This window comes from Poecilia reticulata, chromosome 6, assembly GCF_904066995.2.
Source record: "Poecilia reticulata chromosome 6, P_reticulata-male-v2, whole genome shotgun sequence".
In the NCBI taxonomy this organism is placed as follows: Eukaryota; Metazoa; Chordata; class Actinopteri; order Cyprinodontiformes; family Poeciliidae; genus Poecilia; species Poecilia reticulata.
Genome location: NC_088835.1, coordinates 6,782,460 through 6,809,709, shown reverse-complemented (window position 1 = coordinate 6,809,709; position 27,250 = coordinate 6,782,460). Strand labels below are relative to the sequence as shown.

At 39.5% G+C, this 27,250-nt stretch overlaps 1 protein-coding gene across 2 annotated transcripts in view; it reads left to right on the top strand.

The window, feature by feature from the left end:
• The window catches only part of map1ab (microtubule-associated protein 1Ab), a 75,386-nt gene that overhangs the window by 27,180 nt on the left and 20,956 nt on the right, over positions 1–27,250 (top strand). Inside the window, exon 1 of one of the 2 annotated variants that reach the window (XM_017305223.2) lies at positions 7,359–7,442. The exons of the other annotated variant lie outside the window; for it this stretch is intronic. The gene's annotated coding sequence lies outside the window, so the exon portion shown is untranslated. Of the gene's footprint in view, positions 1–7,358; positions 7,443–27,250 lie in introns of those variants that run through there. 2 annotated transcript variants of the gene reach the window in all.

Sequence of the window (27,250 nt, the reverse complement as noted above, 5' to 3'; positions counted from 1 at the left end):
TGTCATCGCTGCGTCCTGAGACGTAACGAGAAGGACGAGGAAAATATGGAGGGAACGAACCGAGCCTGCTGGGTGGAGAAAAGAAAGGGATAGCACATAAAAAAGTTTGACAAAAACCAATTCAGATCTGCATATGATGCTTGGCAACAGATTTAGATTCTCTGTTTCCATAATTAGTTATTTCACGCGTAACAATAACCCTGGGGACGGTTTCGAGCTAAGCTACTTCACAGGGAAAGAAGAAAGGGAAATACTTCCCATTGGAGACAAACAAGATGTGACATCAGGCCAAACCACATGAAGATATTTTAAAACGCCACTTTTGCTTGTTAATCATGAAGTTATGTATTATAAACATCAGGTAAATGTGAACAAGGTAGCCCACATCTTCCTGATTAGTCAGTTTATCAGGAATAAGAATACCTGTATGATTAAAAAAAAAAGTATTTTATGTAGTATAAATTTGTTATTTACAGAGAACAACGCCCTGCTTCAGCCTCCTGTCCATAACCTATTTGCTGTCTCCACATATGAACGAGACCTTTCACGGCTTCTCCTGATTGGTAGTTTAAGGTCAGTAGGTGGAGCTCCATGGCGACAGCGTCCACTGAATGGACTCTGATGAGCTGACAGGATTCATTCAGGTTACAAAAGGGAGCAGAAAAATAGACGAAGTATGTTTGTGTTCGAGCTCACAGGGCTCCTGCTTCGCCAGATACAACAGCGCAGCAGGTGGTGCCGCCGTACACACATGATTCTGCTTTCACACGCACACGCACACACACACACACACACACACACACACACACACACACACACACACACACACACACACACACACACACACACACCCACACACACACACACACACACACACACACACAAAGCTGTCAAAACAGCATTCAATTATAAATTAGACACAGGACACCTTACTAAAGAAAATACACGCTGGTATAAGATAACTCTGATCATCGTTTATCAAAGTTTTGTGGCAGGATGAGGTCAAATTAATAAATATTTAAACACGTAAATCACCTTAGTAGGATGTGAACTAGCTGAGGCAGGTTCAGAAGTGCGGTGGGCTGCTGTAGGTTGTCACGCAACATGATAGTAATTTGGCTTGTAAATATGTAATTAACATTGTTGTGGGAGGACGTTTTCCGAACAGTGTGATGACGAAGCTTTTTTAGGTGAGACTAGAGCTCCAATGTGCACATCTTCTCGATGACCTGACTTAAATACAACCTGATGGTCATCAGCTGGTCATCTGATGCAAACCGTCTTCATCATGTTAGGACCTGGTCGAGTACAACTCCTTGTTGCAGGAGTTGTACTCAAAGTTGCTTTAATTTCAAACCACATCAAGATCATGAATGTCCTCTAAGGACTGGTAATGGTCAAACGTATTGATGAAACTACCCATTAACAAGCTGTTACAATATTAATAAATAGCTGTCTCTCCATTTGAAGAGTACTTCAAAATCTGCTGGGATTGCAGGCTCTTATTTATCTCTTTTTCTGACGTTTTTTCCTGGAGGCTAACAGTAACCCACTGTAAGCTGATACTGAAACAGAAGACACTGTTTTTCTTGTAGAAGCACGAACATGTATTCGACCGCGAAGCACTTATTAAATCTTCTTCAGCATCTGTTTTTCTTTTCTTGGATATTTTAGTATAACTTAATTGTTTCTAAACTTCGGCACGGTTTACACGGAGCCGGTTTTCAGTGAAACTGTAATATTTTATGCGCTATCGGTGATTGTGGTTTCTGACGCCGACACTTTTTGAAACTCGGTCTGGGAATGTAACTTTTCGGTAACATGCTCTTCTGTCCCTCCCCCTTTTGTACCAAAGCGTGCGTGCTTTTTGACATACTAAAATCACAGCGCCTCTCAGTGGCCTGGCATGACAACTACAGCTGACTCAAGGTGTCTGTTGTGCCATCTAAACACGGAACTTTTCCCCAATAAGTATCTGAAAATACCTGCAGTTTCCAGACAGCGGTCTTGTAAGAAAAACTTTCAGTCTTGATAAAAAAAAGTCCTTTAGATAAATTTCAATATGACGACACTACCCTCTGGTGGAAGGCTGCTGTCACTGCGTGGTAGAAATTGTGCATCTGGTGACTAGATGCTGTAGAGCAGCTCCTTTGATTTGACAATTACAACTTTTAGTCTCTAGAAGATCAAACAAATATTCACGGTGAATTTGAAACATGTGCCTTAGCGTGTAAACTGCCTTGTTGTTTTAGCTGTAGGGCAAATACTGACTCATCCTTAAACTATGATTGTGCAAAATAATCATAGTGAAATAAATGTGATAGATAAATAAAAGGTGCTAAATGAGTGCCTTGTGCTGTGTTGTATTGTCCACATTACAAATGTTTTTGTCACACTTTCAGATAATGAAAAATGACAAAGAGCAACTAAAATCACTTTTCAACAAATTTCTTTGCTAAAGGGAAAAGTCCTATGAAAATCCACCAGCATTGTGTGAAAAAGTAATTGTTCATTTACAACTAATGACTATTAGACAAAGGGTCTATTCTTGACTCCGCCTTCAGGAAGTCATCACAACATGGCTCCTCTATTAACCCTTTAACAACGGTTTTACCAGCGTTTCACTGAGAAGTAGCTCCTATAATGAGCTCAGCAGATGTGCAGTTTCACCAGCTGTTTGCTAATTGCTGCTGGCTAGTCTGAAGGAACTGAGTGCTTGTAGTCGTGGGGGAGGGCTGCTCTGTGAGGCAGAAACTTAGAAACTGGAGCTCAGAGGAGGAGCTGCATCTCTAAGGCGGAGCTAGGTCCAACCAGGCATTTTGTACAGTTGAATGGTTGCCATGGAGATTAGAGGATTTCTCAAGCATGCATAAAAACATCAAGGTGACGCTCTAAGTGTTTTTGATGAGGTATTACATGATGTAAAGCTAAAAAAATAAAATACATTTTACATAATTCTTTCTCTTTAAAATCGAAATTGTGGGAATCGTCATACTCTGAATGATTTTATACTTTCTCCTTCAGTTCTGACCTGTAGCTAGCCTTGTTATCATAGACAGTGAATTTACTGTAATACATTGTCCAGCTACTGAATCACAGCAGCAGCAGGTGGACTTTTCTCCCACAAATGTGGGAACTGAAACTTACATCTGTGGTCCCGTTTTACTTTAAACACGCACTGAAATAACTTTTTTCCCCCTTCCTACTAAAGTGTGTTTAGGGAATTATGAGAAAATACTACCCTGAAGTCCAGATATTAATTATTAATTATCCAGTGTTAGTATTCATGTGACGCCACACAGTCCTCTTTCACTGCAGATTCAACTTTACTACTCGCCGCGCAATTTGCTGCACTGCATTCTGCTATTCAACGCTCGTTGCCGCTAATATTTTAATATTAACATGGAAGTGAGGACAGATACACAAGGAATAACACGTTGTCTCGCATAAACATCGCCACTCTGGGTGTCTCGTGCGTTCAGCCCGGCAGTGAATGAGTTACTGCTGGTGCAGTGTGTGTGTTGGGGTGTGTGTGTGCGTGTGTGTGTGTGTGTGTGTGCTCGGCGCCCCTCCCTGGTCGCTCCGCACGCCGCTGCTCGGCTGCCTGCAGACGGATGTTGCCGCATCTCTGCGCGCTGCGCTGCGCTGCGCTCCACCACCACGCTGCGTTCTTCTCCAAATGTTGCCAAATCTCCTCCTCTGTCCTCCTGTCTGTACCCTGACACACACACACGCTCTCTCTCTCTCGCTCTCTCTCTCTCACTCTCTGTCTCCAACACACACACACACACACACACACAGACAGACAATCACACGTAACGGCGACATTTCTCTCCGGCTTCTATACACACACACACACACACACACACACACAACTCTCCGCTGAAAGTGGCTCATCGTCATCTAGAACGGTACGTAGAAATTGTTCCGCCTTTATTGTGACAGCTACTCGTGTGGGATGACAGCTGCTTGTATTTTTGCATATTTTCTGTTTATTTTTCGCTCAGGTTTCTCTCCCATTTTCTGCACACAGACATGACGTCTGTCCTCCCGGCACTGCGTATCAGTCGGGTTTCTTTTCGCTTGTTTGTGTTGCGCAACATTCTCCAGCATCCAGGAGGCAGATTCTTTTACTTTTATGCGCAGTGGAGTTTCTGTTTTTTTTTTCTCCCCCTCTCTTATATTGGATAGAGGAAATTGGGGCATGAGACAGCACAAAGTCGTTAAACGATCAGCTCTCTTTAATCTAGCCTGACATAAGGACGGGCAAGTAAGGTTCAGCCAGCCAGAGGGATTTAGTCAGGTCGCGTCTTCATCCACTTAATGCAGGTGATGGAGAAACACAGTATTTAACCTATTTTTTCCCTATGAAAATACTGGATACCCCCATATTCCACAGCAAATGATGGAAGCTTTTAGTAAAGCACAACAGATTTTTTTTAAATATATCCACTTAAAAACAATGGAGTTTGATTCTAGTGTTTTGTTTGATTCCATGACATAAATCAATCCCGCTTTAATCACTGTGAGCTAAACTAGATAAACTGTGGACCGACTAGAGATAACTAGAGTCGGCTCAAAGCGCAAGCAAACCGAGCTGCTTTCTTTGTTCCTCCAGGCCAGCAAGGGGCGCTCTCTCTCAAACAGATGTCAGAACTTTTAATCTAGGAGTAAAATTTTTGAAGATTGAGCCCCATCTTTTTAAAAAAAACTTTTTTTTTTTTAAAAATAAAAAAGAATTTTACATCTGTTAAGTATTAAAATTTACGTAAGCTTTAAAAATTTAACATAAGTGGGAAAATATTCATATTTAGACTGCTAATAAGGGTAAGTTAGTGTGTGAACCTTGCATAAATACACCATGGTTTTATGGTATTTACATACAATTTTAAGCAGCATATAACTGATTGGATAGTTTTTATTTAAAACATAAAGGGCTCAATTAAGCTTGTCGCAATAACCAAGAAATCAATTAACCACATGACAAATTAAAATGAGCTCAATAATTTCCACTGTGATTATTTTTTTTGAAGATCAATTTTGTTTACCTATCTTATTTATAGTTTCTTTTGTAAGTTGTTTTAATTTCCACGTTAATTTATTGTTTGTTATTGTTGTATTTTATATTAGATATTTAAAATGTCTTCAGTTCCAGTGTTAAATGTTCTTTACACAGTTAAAGCTTTATGATCTTTAAGAGGCCGAACTTGCATTACTATGCCGTTAACAATATATTGCTGGAAAATTGTCTCAAAACAACAATATTATTGTTTATCGCAAAAATTATTGGGACAATGTATCGTTCCTGCTTATTAAATCTATTGGTTAATCACAGTTATTTACATTATTCATTTATAGACTAAAATAAATTCAGCTGCAGTTTGAAGAGTTTGAGTGATAAATATCAACACCAGCATAACAATCTCATATTATTTTATCATATTAGTAACACTGACTATATTAGTCAATTAGCCAGGCTGTCTGCTCAGGTAGAGCCTGATGTGGCTTAACGTTTCAGATTTTTTTCATACCAGATCCGATTTCCGATTTTAATCCAATTTTTCTTCATTTTCTTTGCTTGCATTCTAAAAAACAATTTCCAAATGACAGAAATAATTTTCAAAAAGGGGCTTTTATTTCAATCTTCTGTGAGTTGTATGATAATTATTTGTTAAATTGTGAGAAAAGAGTCTCAATATTAGCAGAACAAAGACAAAATAGAAAAGAAATCTTAAGATTCGAAGACAAAAGTTGTTTTAATGAGAATCAAGCTTGAATAAAGTTACCAGGACTTGATGAGTCTAACTCCGTTTGTGTAAATCTTTCTTTGAAATAGTTATTTACTGAATCTTTTCGAAGTCCTGCATCTGATAATTTGATGCTGATGTGATAAAACATGAGGTACTCTGTGTAAAACTGTAACCAAAGCTGCTCAACATTCCTTGTTTTAATCTTTTTATTTTTCTCATACAAATTCTACTAAAAGTACGATTTTATCCTCCTGATATTGCAACTTTATTCTGGTAATACAACTTTTTTTTCTTCATAAAATAATAAAATCGGAGCTTGACCCGAACGTCCCGCCATGGAGTTGACCTGAATTCAAAGTACAAATAAAGAAAAACTGCTAAACATGCTTGTCAAACAAGACGGTATCAGACATGCTGACATTACCGGCCGCATTTCCATTGACCATAAAATTGGGCAAACTGAAATTATGAAAATAAACTTAATGGAAACATGCCGATTCACGTTTTTTCAATGAAAAGTTTTTATCTTTAGTATGAGGTGTTTTTTTGGTCGTATTAAAATAGATATATTTCGCAAAACTGCAATGGAACTATTTTTTTTTCTGCATCACAAAAGTCACATGATCTACAACCGGACGTTACTAATGGCAAAAACGACAAAGAAGACGACAGGAAGTCATAGAAGGATGATGATTTGTGTTCGTTTTTTTTGTTTGTTTCCAGACAATGTGTAGCTGGCTCCACCAGATCTCTCACAGCATCACACCGGTCATAAAAAGTTGTCGTTCAAACGTGTTGAATCCATAGTTCTTCTCTAAAATTGCCGACTACGATTCCCCCAAAACACCGCATATGTAGTCACTGCCAAGTAGGCAGGGCTTGTCACTGCCTGAATGAGACGCTGATGTCTCCTCTGACGGCTAATAGATGGTGAGCGCTAGCGCTATTGCTGAATTATGACTGTATCTCATTTAATCGTTTACATCCATTGCTGCCATGATTTTTAATGACTTATTGTGCAAACAAGCTTATTCACTTGTGATTTTAATTTTATTTCTTATTTAATGGAAACAACTCGATTGCGAAATTGTGTTTTTTCAACATTAGCAGAATACAGCTAAAGATTTGCGCACATTTGTAATGGAAACCAAGCTATTATGAACTTTGGATATCTAAGAAGTGAAAAATGAAATCTTCAAAACTAAAAAAAATTGATAATCGCCGAAGCAACCTACAGTCATCTGCTCAACGGACATGCTGCTGTGGGTTGGAATCAGTGTTATCTTAAGAAACACGACAGAACATATCTGGTATTAGGAAATGTTAGCCTTCTTTCAGTTATTGTTGGCTTCTGATGGCTGTTGAAATTTACTGAATTTACTGAAAACGGGGCCCCGCATATCAAAACACAGCCCAGGTCCCCGTAAGGCATTGGAGAGGCTCTGGAGATAACTCCCATCCAGGTGATACAGATGAACTCATTGACTTCCTCCTCCTGCTGCCCCTCCCCTGGCTGATGTTTTTCTCTCTACCATTGCCATGGTTTCCATGCAGCCCGCTGGCAACAGAACGGCTAAGTCGCTCTCCCCGCGCTTGTTTTTATCCGGGACAGGACGAATGACCGTGCAAATCCGGACCCCGGTGCAGTGCGAGACGACGAAGACGGTGTGTGTGGGAGTGTGAGGGTGGGAGGTATGTAATTTGGTTAAAACAAGCAAGCGACCATCGTATGCACTCCAAAACAGATCACTGTTCTGATGATTCATTCATGCTGAGGAGGATGCTGCTGTTGCACCATCCTCGTCTGTGATATGTGTGTGTGTGAGTATAGGGATGTCTGCAAGAGGATGATTGATGCCAAGCAAAGCTGCTATTTTTCCAGATTAGTCAGTGTTCCTCCTTCTGTGTGTTTGAGGTACCGTCGTGTAATATAGCTGCTCCAGTTTCCTTTGCAGGGTCTGCTGGTACCGAACAGTACCAGTGACTCAGCAAAAGGTGCTTCGACCCAGACTCTGTGTGTTTGTTAGGGATCTAAATGAGCGTCTGTTTGTGTGCAGGATTATTTTTAATCTCATGTAAAACTGTGAATGAATGAGTTCTGGACGTGGTGTTTTCCTCGGAGAAAATCTGTCCATTGTTTTGCATTCTGGCTAATAAAAGGCCAGAAAAAAATTGTCTTCCAACATAGAGGTCTAATTTTAATTAGTCAAGGATTAGAGGAGGTTTGGTATGAATTAAAAATGCTGATTTTTTATTTATTTTTTGGTCTGTCTCAGGAATCTCTATCCTGCTGCTGTCAGTATGCGACTGGGCAAAAGCCGATATGAGATTCTCTCAGTGTGATAAACAAATGTGAAAAAAAAAACAAAACCTTTTGCATGGTATTATGGTAGTGAGCCGCTGTTATTCATGGGGAACAAAACTGCCTGTAAATAGCTAAAACCCATAGCAAATACTTGAGAGCTGCTCTAAGAACGCTCATAATTCTTAATAGTTCACACAATAAGCATAACTTAACCTACATTAATACACACAGTGGAAAAGGCATTAGCTTTACCACAGAAACTAACGTCTACAGTCTTCCTCATTTTCACTCTTGGGGTTCAGCCAATCAGTTACTGAACCGCGAATAGGCACAAAAATTTAGTTGTCGATTTATGTTTTCGCATCCACCTAAATAATGTGTAGTTGCGCCACTGGATATAATCATACTGACTGACATTTATTGACTACTTTTTTTTTTTGACAACACAGCAGTTGTTTGATATACAGATATGTTTTTTTTAGCTACAGATATTTAGTGGGATAAATTAGTCATTGTCAGCTGAAGCACTAGGTTGTTTTGAAATATAATTGTAGCAGATGTACAGAGTGCTAAAAAACTGAAGTAAAATATGTAATAAACACCAGCAGACTTAAAACATTTACATAAACCTGTTTGTTGAAAACAGTGACACCTAGCGTTAGCTGGCTAACTAGCTAATTTAGCTAGTGCCTAACATTTTTTTTTAACTTTCCTTCAAAAAACTAAACAAAACAACAGATACAAACATTACTGTAATAACGGTGACGGACAGCGCTCCTTTATAACCAGGACGTTTTGTTTTGTTTCATCCTCTTGTTTCAAGCTTTCCAAAGAGGGAAACATGGGAGGGAATGAGCAGGCTAATCTCTGCTGCAAACTCCGTCCTTTCCAGAACTTTCTCTGCCATTTTATTAAAAAGACATTAAACCAAAGGAGAAAGTGTTTATGGTATCTGGCCCTATCTACATGTTGTGAATTTAGCATGAAGGTGTCTGCTTTAAGCTTGACACCCTATTCCATTTATGATTGACATTTATTTTGAAATAGGAAAGAATGTAATTCTTGAGCTATGCTGATAAAGTCCAATTATAAAGCTTTTTATTTTAAAATCAAGCTAGTTGATCATTTGGTTGCAATTTGATGGCAAAAGCCTCATTATGCCTAAGTCATACATGTGGCTGCGTTTTCAGTATTCAGTATAGACAGTATTGTGAGAAAAGTGAACAAAAGAGGCAAATGAGTTACAAAATGCTCTCTCAAAAAATTTTCTTGACAAGTTTTCCGGCATTTAGCAAATAGACATAATTTTGGTAATTCTAACTAAGCTAAAACATGAAAAGTTTGGTCTGATTTAATGTCAGAGAGAAAAAAATGTGTAAGTGTTTTTTTATTTGTTATATTTAAATATCTGTTTTCAACTGTATGTCAATGCATGGTGAATTCCTCACTCACCAAGGATTACTTCAAACACTCAGACATTATTGAAACTTTTTAACTTCTAAATTTCCCCAGTAATATTGTTTTATTTTGTTTACTTGAACCTAGTAGTTTTTATTGCCTCATCTGTTGCACTGAATGTATCGCTACATCCCTCTAAAGTCTTGGTTATGGATGAAGTAAACATATTGAACCGGACTGTTAAATTCTCTGAAGACTTGATGAGAGGGAAAAAATCAATTTGGTTAATATTGGTCTTTGTCTCATTTCTGACATTCTCTGAACTGCTAATTTGATTGGACCAAAGTAGAGTTTCCATAAAATATTTACGCTGTTTGTGTTGCGTTTGCCATGGAAGATGAAAATAATATTAAAATGTGTGAAAAATATTAAATCTAAAACTGAAAGAGGATAAAAGGCGCATTTTGTCACATGGTGCATTACATTTCTTAAACATTCAACAAAAGGCCGTTTATGCCAGTATGTTCACTGATGAGGCAAACATTTTGTCCTGACATGCTTCTATTTAAACTCAGTGTCATTGACAGAGCTACGTTGAGATGTTATGCTAAGTGATGTGTTTTGTTACTGACAGCACATGCTAGGGTTTTCTTCACCCTTCATTAAATCAGTGGCTGCATCTTCTTCAAACATGGCCGCTGCAGCATCACCTGTTGGCAGGAGATGTTGCTCTTATGTGTTGCTGTGGCCTGTTCTCACGTTGCTCTACAAAACCTCAATTTTTACTCAAATGAATAACATTTAGCTTTCTGAAAAATAGAAAAAATCTCTGCAAATGAGTTCTCGAAGTAAAAGTCTTGAAAGAAACTTTTTGTAAAGACAGTACTAACTTAAGGCCCTTCCTACTGTGCTGCAGACGCTGAAACAGTTTGCAGTTTCTCTTATCTGTGTTTTAGTTTAGCTGGCAGCTTAGTCACACAGGATTGGTTACCATAACAGAGGTCTCCTGCACAAACAGATTCAGCTCATTGACCAACTAGCACTGCAACCAACTCTGTTTTTTCGATTAAATGATAGTTTGTCAAAATAAGATAGATGTTCCTCGCTGGGCATAATTAATCAGATACTTATTGTTCTGGTTTATGTCACATAGAACCATGTGTGTAGTTTTAGTCTTTAATCGTCACACATGCAATGAACCCCAATCCGGCATTACATCACGACTACTGACAAGTGACATGAGTAACACCGGTTGTCTGGTTGTCATGGCACCTTTTAGGGTGTTTTCCACCTGCTACATTTGTTACATTGCCAGCTGGTGCGGTTCTCTTCCACTCTGCACTGTGTCTAACAAACCAAATTCTTTGAAAAACCTGTTCCCTTCCCTCTCCTGTGGTGGCGCTGCAACAAAAAACACTGAAGAAAATGACCGGAAAAACTTCTGAAGAAGACACTGAGCACAACTCTCTATTTAACGAAATGTAAATAGGAATGTAGTGGCGTCAGATTTTAGTGGTTGTAGGATTTCTCTTTTGTGTTTGGCAAAAGACCTTTAGTCCTTTCTCCTGCTAGCACTAGTCTATGTGTTGTGTTGGTTGTATTTTCCCAGAATGTCGTGTGCTGTAGTCTACTTCCTGTTTTTGGAGCGTTTTCCGGTCAGCATACAGTTGCATGTGCATTCTAACCGCGCCGGAGTTCACTTCAACCAAACCGGACCAGAGTTTGCCTTTTTATACAGCATCTGAGTTTGGTTACGCGTTTGCACCTCCCCAAAATGAACCGGACTTTCTACGCAAGCAAACATGATTAAAGCATCTGCAACTTTCCTGAAAGTTGATGTTTTACTTGCAGGAAATAAAGACAAGCATATGAATATGACTAAGTTGACTAGAGCCACATCGTGGTAGCTGGACGATTGTTTCAGGACATCTGCAGTTGTTGTGGGTCGTTCCTGATCTGCAGCAATCAATCAACTTTATTTCTTTAAAAACCACTAGGGTAGCCAAACTGCATTGGTCAGTCAAGTAGTTTAAGGAAGGAACAGTAATTATCTGCTTTTCCTTGTTCCAGTTGATAATTCAAGACCTTGTCCACACAGAGACAATGTTAGGCATACCTGCAAAGGTTTTATGTTGTTTTGGCATCTTGGGAGACCAGAGTGTATAAATTCGAAGACGCCCGAGTTTTTGTTCTCTCTATTCTGCATGTGCCTCGCTCTCACAAACACCGAACCTTGTGCCGTTTGGTGCTTCTTCTGTCGCTCTCTGGCCAGTGTTACAGCACCACAGACTGGCCCGGCGGACCCACAACAACATTTTCTGCAACCTGTTGTTGCCTCATGCTCCCCACAATTAACTGAACTGCAGCAGGAGCTTTTTGTTGAAACTACAGGAGTTAGAAGTTTCAATAAACAAACAACATGAAGTTGTGACAGATTAGCTGCCGTCCAGCTTTACATGCATCTGAGGAAGTGATTTAGAGGAAATGAGGTGTTAATGACGAGCACAGAGTTTCCAGCACACACAACACTTCTTACTATCCAACGGGTGAAACCGCTGACCATTATAAAGATGTTGCCACCCTCACGACTCTCCTAGGACCACTTGGCGTAGCTGGAGATTACAGACCTCCTCGACTGTTCTCATTCTTCATTAGGTCATCTCATTAAAGTCTTAGGCGACTTATGTCATGGGGTAAACACTTGAATGGGGCCATTAGATGGCTTGCCAATCTGTAAACCAGCCAGATTATGTAAATGCAGCACTTGGAATCTGCTTGAACCGGCATCTTTAACGCTCCAGGCGTTACACTGATTTGCCGTAGAAAGAAAGAAAAAAAAGTTACTGCTTTATTCGGTAACAAAGTTCTCTAATCAGCTTGTTTACTGCTAGGAGTACTACTGCCTCTGCTCACTGCACAAATATAATTACTCCACCGCTCTTCACATACAGACATAATAAGACTCTCTCCTCCCTTAAACCTGTCAGTTAAACCGAGGAGTCCGGAGGCCATTATCTGCACTCCGCAGAGCCAGGAGCAGGGCCGACTTGTTGAAGGCAGACATCTAGCGGGAAGGTTGTGACTTTGATGGCAGCTTCCATGTTGCTACCAGACGCCGAGTTCCCTACCTGCTCAGTGCAGATAAGAGAATCACCTCAGCCAAACCGAGTTTCCAAACACTGGGAGCAGGTTAAGAAGGACCAGGAGAACAAAAAATCTTTAAAGAGACAGACCTCACCGAGTTGTCTGCTCAATGTCTCCAAGATGTTTTACCTGCTACAAAACTCATAAGAAATAGTTTAGAGTTTTGTAAATGAGGTTCAGTAAACACAAAACAAAACAAAAGTTATGAATAGTTAACATCTTGCATCCAACAGAAAAACCTCTTGGCATCTTCTTACAGTTTAAGTTCAGACTCTGATCCATGCAGGAAAAAATATTACAACTATTTGAACAGTTGTCTTAATATTTAAGATAAATATAATAAAACAGACTCAGTTTGTTTAGGTTGAGGTTGATTATGTTCTCTGAGTAGCATTGTATCTACAAATCCCTCATATATTTTCACTGTGCTGTGAAGCTAGACTGCTTCTGATGTAGCCAGGGGGAAAAAACACCAATCTCAGCCATTTCACCTTTATTTGGACTGTGGGCTCTAGTGGAGTATTTCTGTGCTCTGAGCTGCTGATATTGCTACAGTATTTCCTTCCCTTTAAGCCTAAAGTATATTAGCAGACAGGACCAGATTCAATATCCAGCTGAGCCGTCAGCAAGTTAAGGGCTAATGGAAGCATGCATTAATCCAGGGGTGCCCAAAGTCGGTCCTCGAGGGCTGGCAACCTGGAACAGGTTTTTCAAAAGGTTTGGGCCGTTTGACACATTGCATTGTGAAAGAGAACCACAGCAGCTGAAAACGTAACAAATGTCGCAACTTTGTTCCTCAGTCTACCAAACTACGAGTTGTGAACTTACACTAACATACAAATTAGTTACCATAAAACGCCTTGCTATTCCAAGATAACGTAAAAGCTGTCATAGAGCCTCAACTTTGTCAAAGCAAGAAACAGACCATTAAAGCTGAATATTTCTGCCTTAACATCAAAACTACGTCTCATAATATGTTCGTTGAGTTTGTCTGAAAGCCCAGCGGTACGCAGGAAAGGCACAGAGAGAGCGGCTGCCGGAGCCAACAGTCCTGGGATTGGTCGGCAACAATGGAGAGCGGAGAGGGGCGGTTCTGGCTCGGAGAATGCAGCAGTGAGCTGTCTTTGCAGTGTTTCTGCGCCTCCCTGTTTGTTCTGCTGCCTTTCTCCAGACACAGAGAGGGAGAAAAGATACGCATATGCAGAAAAAAAAAAAAAAAATATATATATATATATATATATTTATATATAAAATCCACACAGTGTTTGAATTCATGTGGAGCAGGGCTGCTTCGTCAACTACTCCTCACCCCACCTACTCTAAACTGAGATCACTCGGTGTTTTTCAGAGGAACAGATCCAGCCATGAGGTGGTGAAGCAGCTTTGTCACAGCCTGTGCGGTTTCCATCTCCGCTCCGTTCTGCATGACAAGCCCTCTGTCTCCGCAGATGTTCCCTCTCCGTCTTCCTGACAGTGGAGAGATGGTTTCATTTTTGCGAAAGGTCCAGGTGTGCCCTCTGCACGTTCTGTGATTCCACATTCGGAGACGGTTGGGGAAACTATTTGTTTTCCGCAAAACTGCAAGGTGCAAAGCTGGCAGGTTGCAGGAGTGAGGACAGCGAAACATTTCCATGTAGTCACCCCAAAATCTGAGACAGCGTGAAATGCAAAACTCAAGTAAAATCTTTGTTTATTTCTTTCATTTACTGGCTTAAAATGAACATATCACATGACAAAATGAGTAGTTTGAAGAAAAAATCTACTAACAAGCTGTAAATCTGATTCAGAGAGAAATGTGCAGAAAGAGCGTCTGACGGGCAAAAGATAAAAACACAGAGCCCACAGAGAGAGCAGTCACACAGCCAGTTTGTGCTGAGTGCGGCCATATTGAGCCGAGGCGAGGGGGGTGGGGGGCGATGCCTCGATGTCTGCCGCTGCTCCCTTCAGATGGTGCAGAGCGGCAGCTAATATTGATCTCTTCATCAGGAGTTATTCCCAAAGCCCCCAGCCCCCGCCGTGTGCTGACAGGGATGTCGGTGTGTATCCAGTGTCCCTGACACACCCAGTCCTCAAAGGGATGGGCCGATCCGAACCCATTTGTTTTGTTTTTTTTTTCACTTCACATTTACCGCTGAGATTCCAGCACGCTGCTTTAAGAAAATCCATGCGGCAATAAGCGTCGATGACATTTGTAATCAGTAAACGGTGCGGCCTGCGCTGCTTGTTGTGCACCGTAAGCAGGGCAGCTGGTTTGTAAAGCTGGAAGTGATTTATAATCAGAATTCTCGTTAAAACCGAACGCCTTTGTTTGTGTGGCTGTTTTTCAGGGGTAAACTGACAAACTGATATAAATCCGCAGACATCACAGTTTATTTTTCTTCGGCGTTAATCTATACATCGGTGCTGGATTACTTTAACAACTAGAAGCTGCGGTATTGTGTATTGACAATGTATCCCCATCTTATAGAACACAACCATTGACAAGTTGATCAGAACAAAGAAACATTTTTTTTAAGTATAAAAATGTAATTCTTTTGAACGTATCAACTTCATGTTGAAACATTCGCGGCTGCAGTCCACTTATTAATGTTATGGAAACCCTTACTGTGTTACTGTAAAGTAGAGGTGGACCGATCAATCCGAAATATTGGGAATACCGATACTAAGCCGGTATTGGATCGATACTGGCTTAATATTGATACTGTAGTTTCAGTTCTTGAAATGCTATTGTATTTTTTGTACAATTCTACCTCAAAAATTTGTTTTGACTAGTTCCTAAATGATAATAATCTGGACTTGAGGAAAAATTAACAAAATCATGTTAATATGTTATTAAAGTATTTTGTAGACACAGAGACTTTGTAGGTTTAAGCAAAGTAATTCAAAGAAAAAAAAACACACAAAACGCCTAATGAGCAAAGGTTTGATGATATACCAAACTTTAATAAGACGCATCAGTATCAGTATCGGTATCGGTAAAGGCGATTTACTTGGTATCGCATTGATTCCAAAATATGCAGTATTGCAGAAATCTACTCTTCAGGACTGTTATCATGTGATGCAGATATGAAGTTTAGTCATCAGTTTATACAGCAAGAGATGCTGTAATTCTCTGTAAACTGAGCCAAGAGAAGCACAGCGATTAGAAATAGAAATGGACTGAGAACACGCCCTTGAGGAATACCACGTGTGATTTTTCAGCTGTAAGTAGGTTATCATTTCCATTTTGGATGTTTTGTTTTAGTCTTTTGGATATACATGTTGTTGTTTGAAGGAAAGTTAAAGAAGTTACGGATCAACTTCAATAATATAATTACCCTACATCAGCAGATGTTTGGCATTGAGAGAATGTTTTAAAAAGTCAAAACTACTGGAAAAGAAAGTGTTTTCTGACCTGACAAACTTTATGCTCACAAACTACAGACATGGCTGTCAGTATGTCTCAGTAATATGTGGGTCTTTCCCTTGGAGACCCACATATTCTGTCTAAAAGGAAAATAACAGCACTGACTCCATCTTTTTTTCTGTTTCCAGTTAGCTACCACAAAACCATTCAGCATGTTTCCATTAGAAAAGTATTTTTCTGTCAAGAACATTCTCGTCCATTCTGTCTTTACAGCAGATAACAAGTTACCCTCTATGTAAAGTAGTGCCTTCATACTTCCAAAAGGTCCTTTGAGTAATAAAAGTGCATTTTATAATTGCTTATATGCAATAAAAACAAAGGAAAAGTCTGTTTGAAACTTGCTTACGTTTTGTTCTTTTATTATTTATGACACCTTTGTGTATCTAGAAGCGTTTGGCCTTTAGCTGCAGTGTGCTTCGTTGCAGCGTGTTCAGCTGGTCAGAGGGTGAGTGAGCTACGGCTTTGCTTCGTGTCAGAGTTGATCAGCCCCTCTGCCTGCTTTTAGATAAGTTATTACCAAGCAAACCAAGCCAGGAACATAAAGTTGCACCCCGAACGCCACCTAAAGCTGGAAATAAATCACCGAAGGCCAATACGTCTCTAACAGGAGCCGCAGCCGACGAGAACCGAAGGAGGAAATAACATCCTGCCGGTTTATAAGCCTACGGATTTTAAAGGGCAGCTTCTCTGCATTTCCACTTATTCTCTCTGTCTCTCTTAAAGCATCCGTCCACCATTTTTAGGTCTCCCAACACTGAGGGATAGAATATGCTGAGAATATGCTGTCCGTGTGTGTGTGTGTGTGTGCGTGTGTGTGTGTGTGTTGTGGGGTCAGACAGGTATTATTCAGACCTGTCCTCTCCTTCGCCTGAATGCGGTCGACCCTTAGACCCCGTCTTGTGTCTGTCGCGGTGATGAATGAGGTCCTTCTGTTGGTTGACGTGTTTTTGACAGCCAGTTTATAACAATTCTGCCTCATGAAAATGAGAACTGTCCTTTTAACAGGCGTGCCTGCTTGAGTGTTGCATCATGGTTAAAACAATATTACCGGAGACGGTCCAAATATGGGGAAAAATGCTGTTTGGAATTTGCTCCCCTGGAAAGAATATAAGGGGGCAGGATTACATGTTTTTCAGGCAGATTGTCCTATTTTATAGTACAATCAAATAACTATATTAACTTCAGTTCTTGTAAAAATGCTGTATACATCAAATATTATTTAAAAGAAGTTTGACACTGTAATTCAGTGCCTTGAAATTGTCTGTCACCTTAAACTTATTTTCTTTCTGAAACTCCACCTTCACCTCCACCTATTGTTAGCCTTTAACAACGTTTCACTGAGAAGGAGTTCCTATAATGAGCCCAGCAGGTGCTAGGTTCCACCGGGTGTATGCTAATTGCTTCTGGCTAGTCTGAAGGAGCCGAGCTGCTTTGTGAGGCAGAAGCTTGGAAACTTCAGCTCCAACAAGGAGCTGAAGATTCTCTTTGGAGCAAGCTCCTCCAATGAGGAGGAGCTTTGTCCTTGAAGGTGGAGCTAGGTCCAACCAGGTGTTTTGCACAACTGAATGGTTGCCATGGAGATTAAAGTATTTCTCAAACATGCATGAAAGAATCAAAGCAACACTCCAGGTATGTTTTTGATGAGAGTATAACAATATAACAGGATGTGAAGGTCACAGTACTGGCCCTTTAAGAGAAATGTTAGAAATGTAGGTTTCATGTGAAGTCTTGATAATTTTTTTTCTTTTACGTTTAACCCTTTGGGGATTCATAAAACTGACTAAACACTTAACACCTTCGTGTTCCAAAATGGCACATCTTTTCACACTGTTATAAAAATTCAATATTAACATTTTTTTTCAATGTTTTTACATTAAATCTATTCATTAGCTTCAGACCTATCCAGAAATATTAAGTTTTTTCATATTTTCTAAATCTTCGTTTTTACACCATTTTTATATAAAAAAAACAACTAAACTTTTTTTAAGGCAAAAAACCGACGATATGTATTAAAAAAACTCCCTCTAAAGTAGAATATTTTTGATGTGCATGTTTTAGCCTTGATTAGGTAGAAAATTAATAGTAACTTTGATTTCCATGCATCATTATTTTTGGTATAATGAGAGTTAAAAGCAAAAACTAACACTTTTATCCCCGGTGAACCAAAATGGTGATGATCTTGAAAAGATGCTACGCCTTTTAAACACGTACCATCAAAACGTCCGTTTTGGACAGGCAAGATCCCCAAGAGTTAAAAAAGACTTGGGGCGTTCTGGTTTGTTTGGCAGAAGTGAAGTTGTGTCATTTCTCCCTCCTTAGTCGTTCTTCGGGCCTTCAGACTGTGTGAGGACGGATATTGTGAGCTGGTGGTGATGTCATTCTTGGCATGCGGCGGCCCAGACTCTAAGAGACCATGACACTTTGCCAATATTCCCACTCTGCCCACCTCTCCTCTCTTTACCAGCCCCCTTTCTGCATCTCTATGCTTCTCCTCTCTTTCAGGGTGGTCAGTCAAGCCCGTCGGTCTGTGTGTTTTCTTTCGCTGCGGCTCAAATTATTTACCGTTCCTTCAAAGCTTAAAATAAAACCAGAGGAATTCATGACGTCATGGTTTCTTTAACTTGGTGGGTATAATAAATAAAACATGAGTTGTTGAGCCTGACATCACTTTACGTGTTTAGCATATTAGGATATGGAACAAACCATACAAAGCTACTTTTATTTTGAAAAACATGCATCACAGTTATGTTGGAACTAATCATACCTGGTGCAGGTCCGCATAACAAAGATCAAATATCAGTAATACAATGAATAATTAAAAAAAGGCTTTTATTTTGATGATTAACTCATAAACTTTAATCTGAAAGGCTGGCAACCATCTTTCATAACTATTTTAGCTTGTTTTTTTAAAAATATGAACACAGAACATACATATAAAAAATGTAAAACATTTACAAAAATCATTCTTAGCTGATTATTAAAGCAGAAACTAGAAATTGATTGACCTAAACATTTTTGTTCATAAAATATTAAGGCAGATTTTAGATAGTATTTGTAGGCTATATTTTTAAGGGCCAACATAATTTTCCGTCACTGGTTTAGTTTTATTAATTGTGCTGTATCTCCTTTGACATTTTGGGGCTTTTATTTTGAAGAGTGTATTTATGCTTTAGTTCAACAAGCAAAACCTTTACTTTAAATTTGCATATGAATAATCTAAATTACAACATTTTATGGTTTTTATATGTAAACGCCTATTTAAGATTTATTTTGAAAGGCCAGCATAAGCATTACCTTCCTTTATTCTGAAGAACTTAAAAAAACAAAAAAAAAAGTAAAACATTACATCAAAACAATGACATCATTCTGGTGTAATAATAGAGATTTGGAGAATAGCTGAGCTTTGGTACATGATGAGTATAAAGATGCGAGCGTGAAGCTGTGGCTGTGTGGATGTTTGGCGTCAGCAGCAACAAACACTGAGGGACAAACATTTAAAGGCGAAAGGGGCCCGGACTCAGAGGAATGGGGGGATGTTCCGTCACTCTGAAACTGGAAAACTTCTGATTTCTTTTTTTTCCATCGTCCTATGAAGATGAACTTCCTGAAACGGCAAACCGCTCATTCGACGGCGGTTCTTGCTCTCCTGTCTTTTCCTCGTCTCCCTCGTTTTCTTTCTGTTCTGGGAGTGATAATGAGTCTTTTGTTCAACCAGGTGGAAATTTCTCCACCAATGACAGTAAAAGTTAGTAAAGTGCTTGACAGTGTTTTAGGCTGAGAGTTCTGTCCTGATTTATGAGGCGGTGGCTTATGTAGAGATAACGACGCGGGGCTTTGGCAAAGCCCGGCTTCGTGATTTAATGTAAAGGGACAGTTATCTAAATCTGCTCACTGTTTTAAAATTGATATCTTTTTTAAAGGATTTAGTCAGATGTTGAATAGATTTCCGGTGTGTCTTGTAATTAATTGTGATTTTTGTGTGCGTCTTCCAATTCAAAAAACGATCATTATGGCGGCCGAGTGTATTGTTAAAGCGCAACTATATACATCCACATGCAAGTAGAGCAATTTATCATGACAGCCATCAAATACTCCAAATAACACATGTATGTGATATGTAATATCCACACTGGTGTTGAGTTATCTTTGGAGATGTATCATCAGAGAAGCACGTGTCACTATAGCAACTAGAAGCAAAGGAAAAAAATAAAAGTCTTAATGTTTGAACAGAACCCAACAGAAAGTCTATTAAGTGATCATCAGGCGAAACACAGTAGCTACGAATAAAAATAGATCGCAGCTGCAGAATAAACTGCAAATCCCACGCTCAGCTCCTTCAGACTAGCCAGAAGCAATTAGCAAACACCTGGTGGAACTGAGCATCAGCTGAGCAAATTATAGGAGCTACTTCTGAGTGAAATTCTGGTAAAAACGTTGCTAAAGGGTTAATAGAGGAGCCATGTTGTGTTGACTTCCTGAAGGCGGAGTTTCAGAAAGAGCAGGAGCTTCTTAAAGAGACGGTGTTTCTTTGCAAAGGGGGTTAGCTTCCAGAAGCTAGTGCTGTCTGGTGGGTCGTGGCAACCCGTCCCAAACCCAACTCACTTTGGGGGCGGGGGGAATAATAAGCTGAAATCAGAAACACATGTACACCGGAGTAGAACAATGAAAACGTTGCACATTTCTCTTAAATTTTTGTTTGACTTTCGTGACACCTTGTTATTTTTACATCATTTTGAAGAAATTAATTAATCAGACGGTGATTTCCAGGAAGACTACTTCACCCCCAACCAATCATTACTCAACTGAACTAAGTGACCTGTTGACACTACCAACAAGCGCACCGACTCAGCAGGGTCTCAGTATGCTATTATCTTTTATTTTCCTGGAGAGGCCGACAGCTAGCCGTTACTGACATAGCAGAGCTTTAGCTGGCTTAGCAGCTTAGTGTTTTAAATCACAGGACCAGGATTAGCGTCAGGAGCGTCGGCTTCCTTCCTGCTGTGGTGAATCAGCCACAGCCCCAAGGACCTGGTCGCTTTTGTTACTTGCGCAGGAGATAAATAGACAATAATCAGACGAGAGGCAATCACGGCGGACGGATGTGGTGTTTATGGTTTCAGCTGAGCAGCTGCGGCAGACCGGGGATGTGAGACTTGTGAAAGTGATGTATGTATATGAGAAACATCCAGAAACATTTATGTAACACTAATTACTTTTCTGTGATTTCCCCTCATGCTCGTCTTGGCTTGTGACTCATTCAGCACTTCTAGACTAAAAAACAACAAAACAACCAGCTGGACTTTTAGATTCGACTCGCCCTCCTCTAGGAACGGGCCGCCGAAATGAAAATGGAGACGTTCACATCTGTATTAGCGCCTTTAATTTTCCGAGCCACTTCACCCTGTTTTATCTCTAAGCGCACACAATATTTGCCGTCCTTGCAGAGGAATGAGCTCACATTAGGCAAATGAGTTTAGGAACAGCATAATAAGTTTTTCATGTCAGCCCCAAGTCAACCTCTATTGGTCTGACGGGTGTAAAAGGCCATCAGTTCACCTCCATTGACTCACAGATTGGTTAACTTAACTTCACTTTTATGTGATTTGACCATAGTGAACATAAACTGCTAAAGCAAGAGGACACCCAGAAGGGCCCTTTGGGATATTTGATTTGGTTCTAGGTGAAGATCTCTGTGTCCGTGTTTCACAACGTGACTGTTGATTGGGTAAAGATAACAGACATTGTTTTTCATTTATTTCTTACCTTTCATTTTATACCTGAAAAAAGATTTTATTGCTAGAGGTAATATTTACAGGGTGTCTGTGCATCCTTAAAAGGTCTTAAATCGATGTATCTAAAATCAAGTCCTTAAAATGTATTCAATTCTTTCTTTTTTTTTTTTTTAAAGTAAGTTGGCCTTAAACATTAAAAATAGGTTTTAAATTTTGGCGTTGCATTATTAATCTTGTATATTCCAAGCAGTTTTTTTCCCCACTAAACTTTTCTGTCAGGCAAAAATTTGGGCATTGACCATTCGGTAGTTGAGGGTACTGCTAACTAGCCGCTAATATGCCATTGCTAACTAGCTAGCTAGCTAGCTTTTTGTGTCTATCAAGAATAAGTTAGAATGTATTATCCGTTGGCTGGACAATGTTCGTTTTCAGCACTGGCTCATTTCTGTGGTCGACCCATAACGAGGCTCGGTGCATTCGGTTAAAAACAAAAACAACTTTTGAGCTTTGTACTCTGGGGGAGGGCTAAGGCCATATGCAATGTGAGAGGCACAAAGAGAAATACAGCAGATTTCCTCAATCATCCTTAGGTTTTTATAGTCTTAATTTAATTTGGTATTAAAAAGGTCCTAAAAAGTGTTACATTCAATTTGCTGAAACCTACAGATATTCTGAATTTAGTACATCACATCAGGGTTACCACTCCAACCATTTCTGTCAGCACAGTAACTCATCAGGGTTTGAACTGACGTGTTTTAGGTGACTGGCATCGTGTGATTTTATGTGACCACAATTTATGCTGACAATTTTCTGACAGTAATTTTTTGTGTGGACAGCTCTATTATCCATCATCTACATTATTTTTGTTAATTCAATCACTATGTTTGTCCACAGTTTGCCAAAGCTGCACACATTTTACTTTGGGATCAATAAAGTATCTGTCTCTCTGTCATTGTCACACAATGGCTCAGTGAAAAGAGAGCTTATTGGTTGCTGCAGCACATTTCACCGGAGTGGTGTTATCCAAACAATCAACAAGTCATATCAAAACAGCGCTAATGTTAGCCTAGCATTTCAGCACAGTATCTCATATGAAAAGCTGCACGTCCATTCATCCATCTGATGCAGACTTCCACTTCTCTGAGATCCGGTCGCTGGGGGCAACAGTCCTGCAGGGAGGCATCTTGATCAGCTGTATGTGTTTGGTCAAATATTTCTTACACGGCGTTGATTTTATTCATGCCTCCGACCGGCAAAAAAAGTAATAAGAACCGATTCTGGGAACAAAAAAAATTCTGATCTAGACTTCTCAAATTTAGCTCACATATTTATTTTTGTTAGATGAGTTAAATCTCAGTTAAATCTGCTATATTTCAAGGTGTATTAAGTTTCTTATATGACATCATGCGTTACTTTCTGACACCCCAAACGAGAGGCTTCCTCTTGCAACCAGAAAGTCACCGTATCCTAAAAATGCATTTACTGCCAGGCAGCTGAGATCATTTGAATGAATCTTTGCTCCTGACCTCCGCGAAACACATTTATCAGCAAATTGAACAAGTCATTATTTTAGCTGTAACATATAACCTTTCCAATATTCCTGATTGTGCAACTCCAACGCTAACACCGAAGCAGCCGCGCAGGTTTTGACCTTGTGCTGACATTGGTGTCACTTTAGCGAAATGAGATGCATCGTTAACCTCCGTTGTTTCACATTTAAAAACAACCTTCCTGTTGTTATTAAGCTTTTGCATTTGAATCTGGAATTTGCTAGATCATCCGTTTTTTTTGTCTCAGTCAGTCAAACCTCGATGAACATCTCAACTCTGCCCTACATGGTAGTACTCTGGTGACTCTGGATTTAGCATCTGGATGAATTTCTTTAACCTGAGGTCTTAAAATTCCTTGAACCATGCGCCCCGCTGCTCTCGTTTTGGAGCGCGTTATCTGGAGCAGCGCAGCGGCCGGGCCTCCTTCAGCCAGCGGCCCGTTTCAGCTTCGTTTTTTTCTTCTTTTTTTTTTAAACCAAGCGTTCTCGTTTTGGGAGTTCAGACGTGGGTATTTATATCAAACGGGTCAGCTGAGGAAGAGCCAAAATGAGCACAAACACCCAGCTCCGTCTGACGAACGACCTTCTTCCTCTGGGCCTGGCCGCGATGCGAGCGGGGCTGAGAGCGACGCCAGGAAGACAGCGAAGAGTTCAGCTCACAGCCGCTGACAGAAGCGGAGCAGATCCTATCCAGAGTCATGCGCGCCACCAAAGTTATTGTTATAAGACCCAAAGTTATTGTTATAAGACAGACGGAGCTTTCCACAAGCGGGATATTTTTTTACGTCAACATGTTCTTCTCGATTTAGCCTCAATATAGTGTAGGACTGATTATTTTGATTTTTTTTTTTGGATAAACCAGTTAATAATTGCATAGCAAAAGGAGCATAATAGGAATTTATTTTACAACCAGAATTTGAGCTGGTTGAAGCTAAAAATGTCACCTGAGGAGATCTGGGTAAAATATATCTACAGATTAAGACGTTTTCTTTCATCTTAAATGCAAAATTTATACATGTTTGTACAGTTTTGGCTTAATTACTGCTACAAATATGTTGTTCTTTAAGCAAATGGGGTTTTTTTTAGAGTGTATCCTCCAATTAGCGATTAATCGTATTAGTTGCGATTAATCTTCAACTAATTCAGTAATAATTAATCATTTCGGCCCTTGTTACCATCACAACAGTTAGTTCAGAAAGCCGAGGCTTGTTAGATGTTTAAGGTACTTGTAATTTGGTGATGATTCTAACGTTGAGCTCTTGGGTTGAAGGTTGAGTGATCTAAACTTGGAGAGAAATTGTTGTGGTGTCTACTTCTGTGAAGATTTGCACCAGTTTTAAATATTTTCCAACTGTAAATTATTCATTTATTGTCAGAACGACGGGCTGCAAATCAGTTGGAATAAGCCTTATGATGCTTTTTCTTTGATCGATGGACGGCAACAATTGCATTGCTGAACTCTTTGTACTTTGGCATTGTGTTAACACGCAAGGTACTAAAACTAAAGCTTTTATAAAATAGAATTGAAAAGTCCTTAATTAATCCCACAGTGAGGAAATTCACTTGTTACAGCACAGTAACTAAATACACCCTAACAAAACATATATAAAAAGCAATATTAATAAAGTGTCTACAGATAAATTAAACTGTTAAATTTCAAGATTTTAGATAAATAAATTCAGAATTATACATGGTCCGCACCTGCTGATGGTCAATTAATTACATTAAAACATTTTCAGCAGTAGAATTGTTTCAAAAACCTCACCTACTATCCTAAAAAAATCAAACGTTTTTAAAAATGGCTTAAAAATATGGAACCGTTATTATTTAACTTAACTTAAAAATCACTTCTTTATATAATTTCAGTTCAAAACGCAGCTGTTTTGCCCCTCTGTCAAACCGGTTACTAAGAAATCAAAATGTCCTTTTTGAATTCCTCTTTCATTATTCAGCTGCACAAAAAAAATGTGTTGGCGCATTCATTTTAAGTGGAAGTGAATATGAACCTGATGTGAGAGATCCGAAGCCGGCAGTGATGCCGACAGTCAGTTCCCTTCGGTGGCCACGGCTGGTGGAAACCGCCGCTTTTCAGACAGAGCGCCATTGTTGCTGTCGTATCCTCTTGTACCAGTCAGCGAGCAGCCGCCCAGTAGGAGCTAATGCGGTCTCTTCTCCCTCAGTTCACCTGAGAAAAGCACATCAGGGAGTCAGAGGGCCATTCTGTCACTCGGGTAAAATGAATTGATCTTCACATAGATGGGGGACGAGTAAAGATGAACTTTTTCCTTCAGGTTTTCTAGTCTTTGTTGTCTAAATCAGTGTTTTTCAAAGTGGGAGCCAGCAGGGGGCGATAGGAGGGGCTCAGAATGTCGGAGTGAAGAGAAAGAAAAATGCAAATAAAAATATTGACTAGTAGTATTTTTTAATAATATATTTTTAATTATATTTTTTAATCATAAAATACTGTTTTCCAATCATTATTATAAAATATAGTTTATTTACCAAGCTCGTCTTTCTGATTGGCTGCCAGTCAAATTTATCAAGCTGCTCTGCTCGTCAAGCTAGCATAACAAGCACAGCTAGCAAGTGCGAAATGGACAGAAGGAACCGTCCAGCAGCCCTGCTGTGGGTGACTCTGCTGAAGGAAACCTAAGAACTCACCGGAAACTAAAACCGGAAAGTATGATGCAGCATTTATGTTTTAAATTTTTATAATTATTGAATAGTAAAAAAAAACCTATGAAAAGACACATTCTTGGGTTTTTGCTGAGGGGGTCTCTGGCCTGAATCTAATGCTGTTTGAGAAGCCCTGCTTTAAAAGCACACACACCGTGAAACCAGACACATCTGTGGCCCTATTTCTGCTGAAGTATCAACTGTTCACATTTGACTATCACTGATTAGATCGCCTCTCATTAACCACGCAATACAAAGGCCAGCAGATTAAAAGTATTTTTTGTTTCTCAGACATGATGGTTTTAAGGTGTATTTAATTGAGATTTTGTATGACAGACAAACGCAAAGTGATTATCATCTACTAATCAGCAACTTATTGAGACACTCGTAAGTCACAGACGGTAACCGATTGAGAGCAAAAATAATTTCCTTCATGGATGAAATTACTTCTGAAAAGGTTCAGTGAGCCCCAAACTGCTGATAGTCCTCAGTTTTTCAAAAGACTGACTTTTTATTTTCTCAGGCTGTCATTATTAGCTATAGCTCTTTGGAAATGTCTGATCTGATGAAATGATATACAACATGCTTTCTACATCGGCGCTGAATTTCAGACAAACTCTAGAGCTGCCAACTCAAGGAAAGTGCTGAATGTAGTCAATGAGCTTTTCTTATTATTAGACCTCCTTAATATTTGGATTGTGCTGAAGCTTAGGAGAGTTAAAAAGGTTTCTTTATCCCAACTCTTTTAGCCTTGAAAATATGAAGTTTTTAAAATAGCATTATATATAGAGGTACAGCAAAAAAAAAAAATTCTATAGAGAATTGCAATTGCTGGTCCTGGGAATTCCAAATCGATCCAAAATGCTGAAAAATCTATTTTAAAATGCATTTAAATTGTATGCATTTTGAAAAATGCTTTGATAATTTTTTTATTTAACCATCCTGCGGTCTTAAGAGACAGGTCCATTGGACCCTGCAAGCTTTTTACCATTGAACTGCACTTTTACAAGGTTTTTGTGTGTGTGTTGTTTCGGAAACTGACGGTCTGACGGGACACTCCCCCTACGTCGCCCGCTGTCCTACCGTGAGATTTGCTGTGCTTCTCTCTAGCATCACGCTAAGACCGCAGGAAGGTTAAGAAAAAGCCAGGCAGCTAGTTTAGCTTAATGCTTAATGTTACAGAATTTGATGCACAAACCTATTTTTGCTCAAACTGATTGAATTTGATACAGTATGTGGAACATTATGGAATTGTTTTAAATAACTGTTCTATTTGTTTCCACTGTCTTT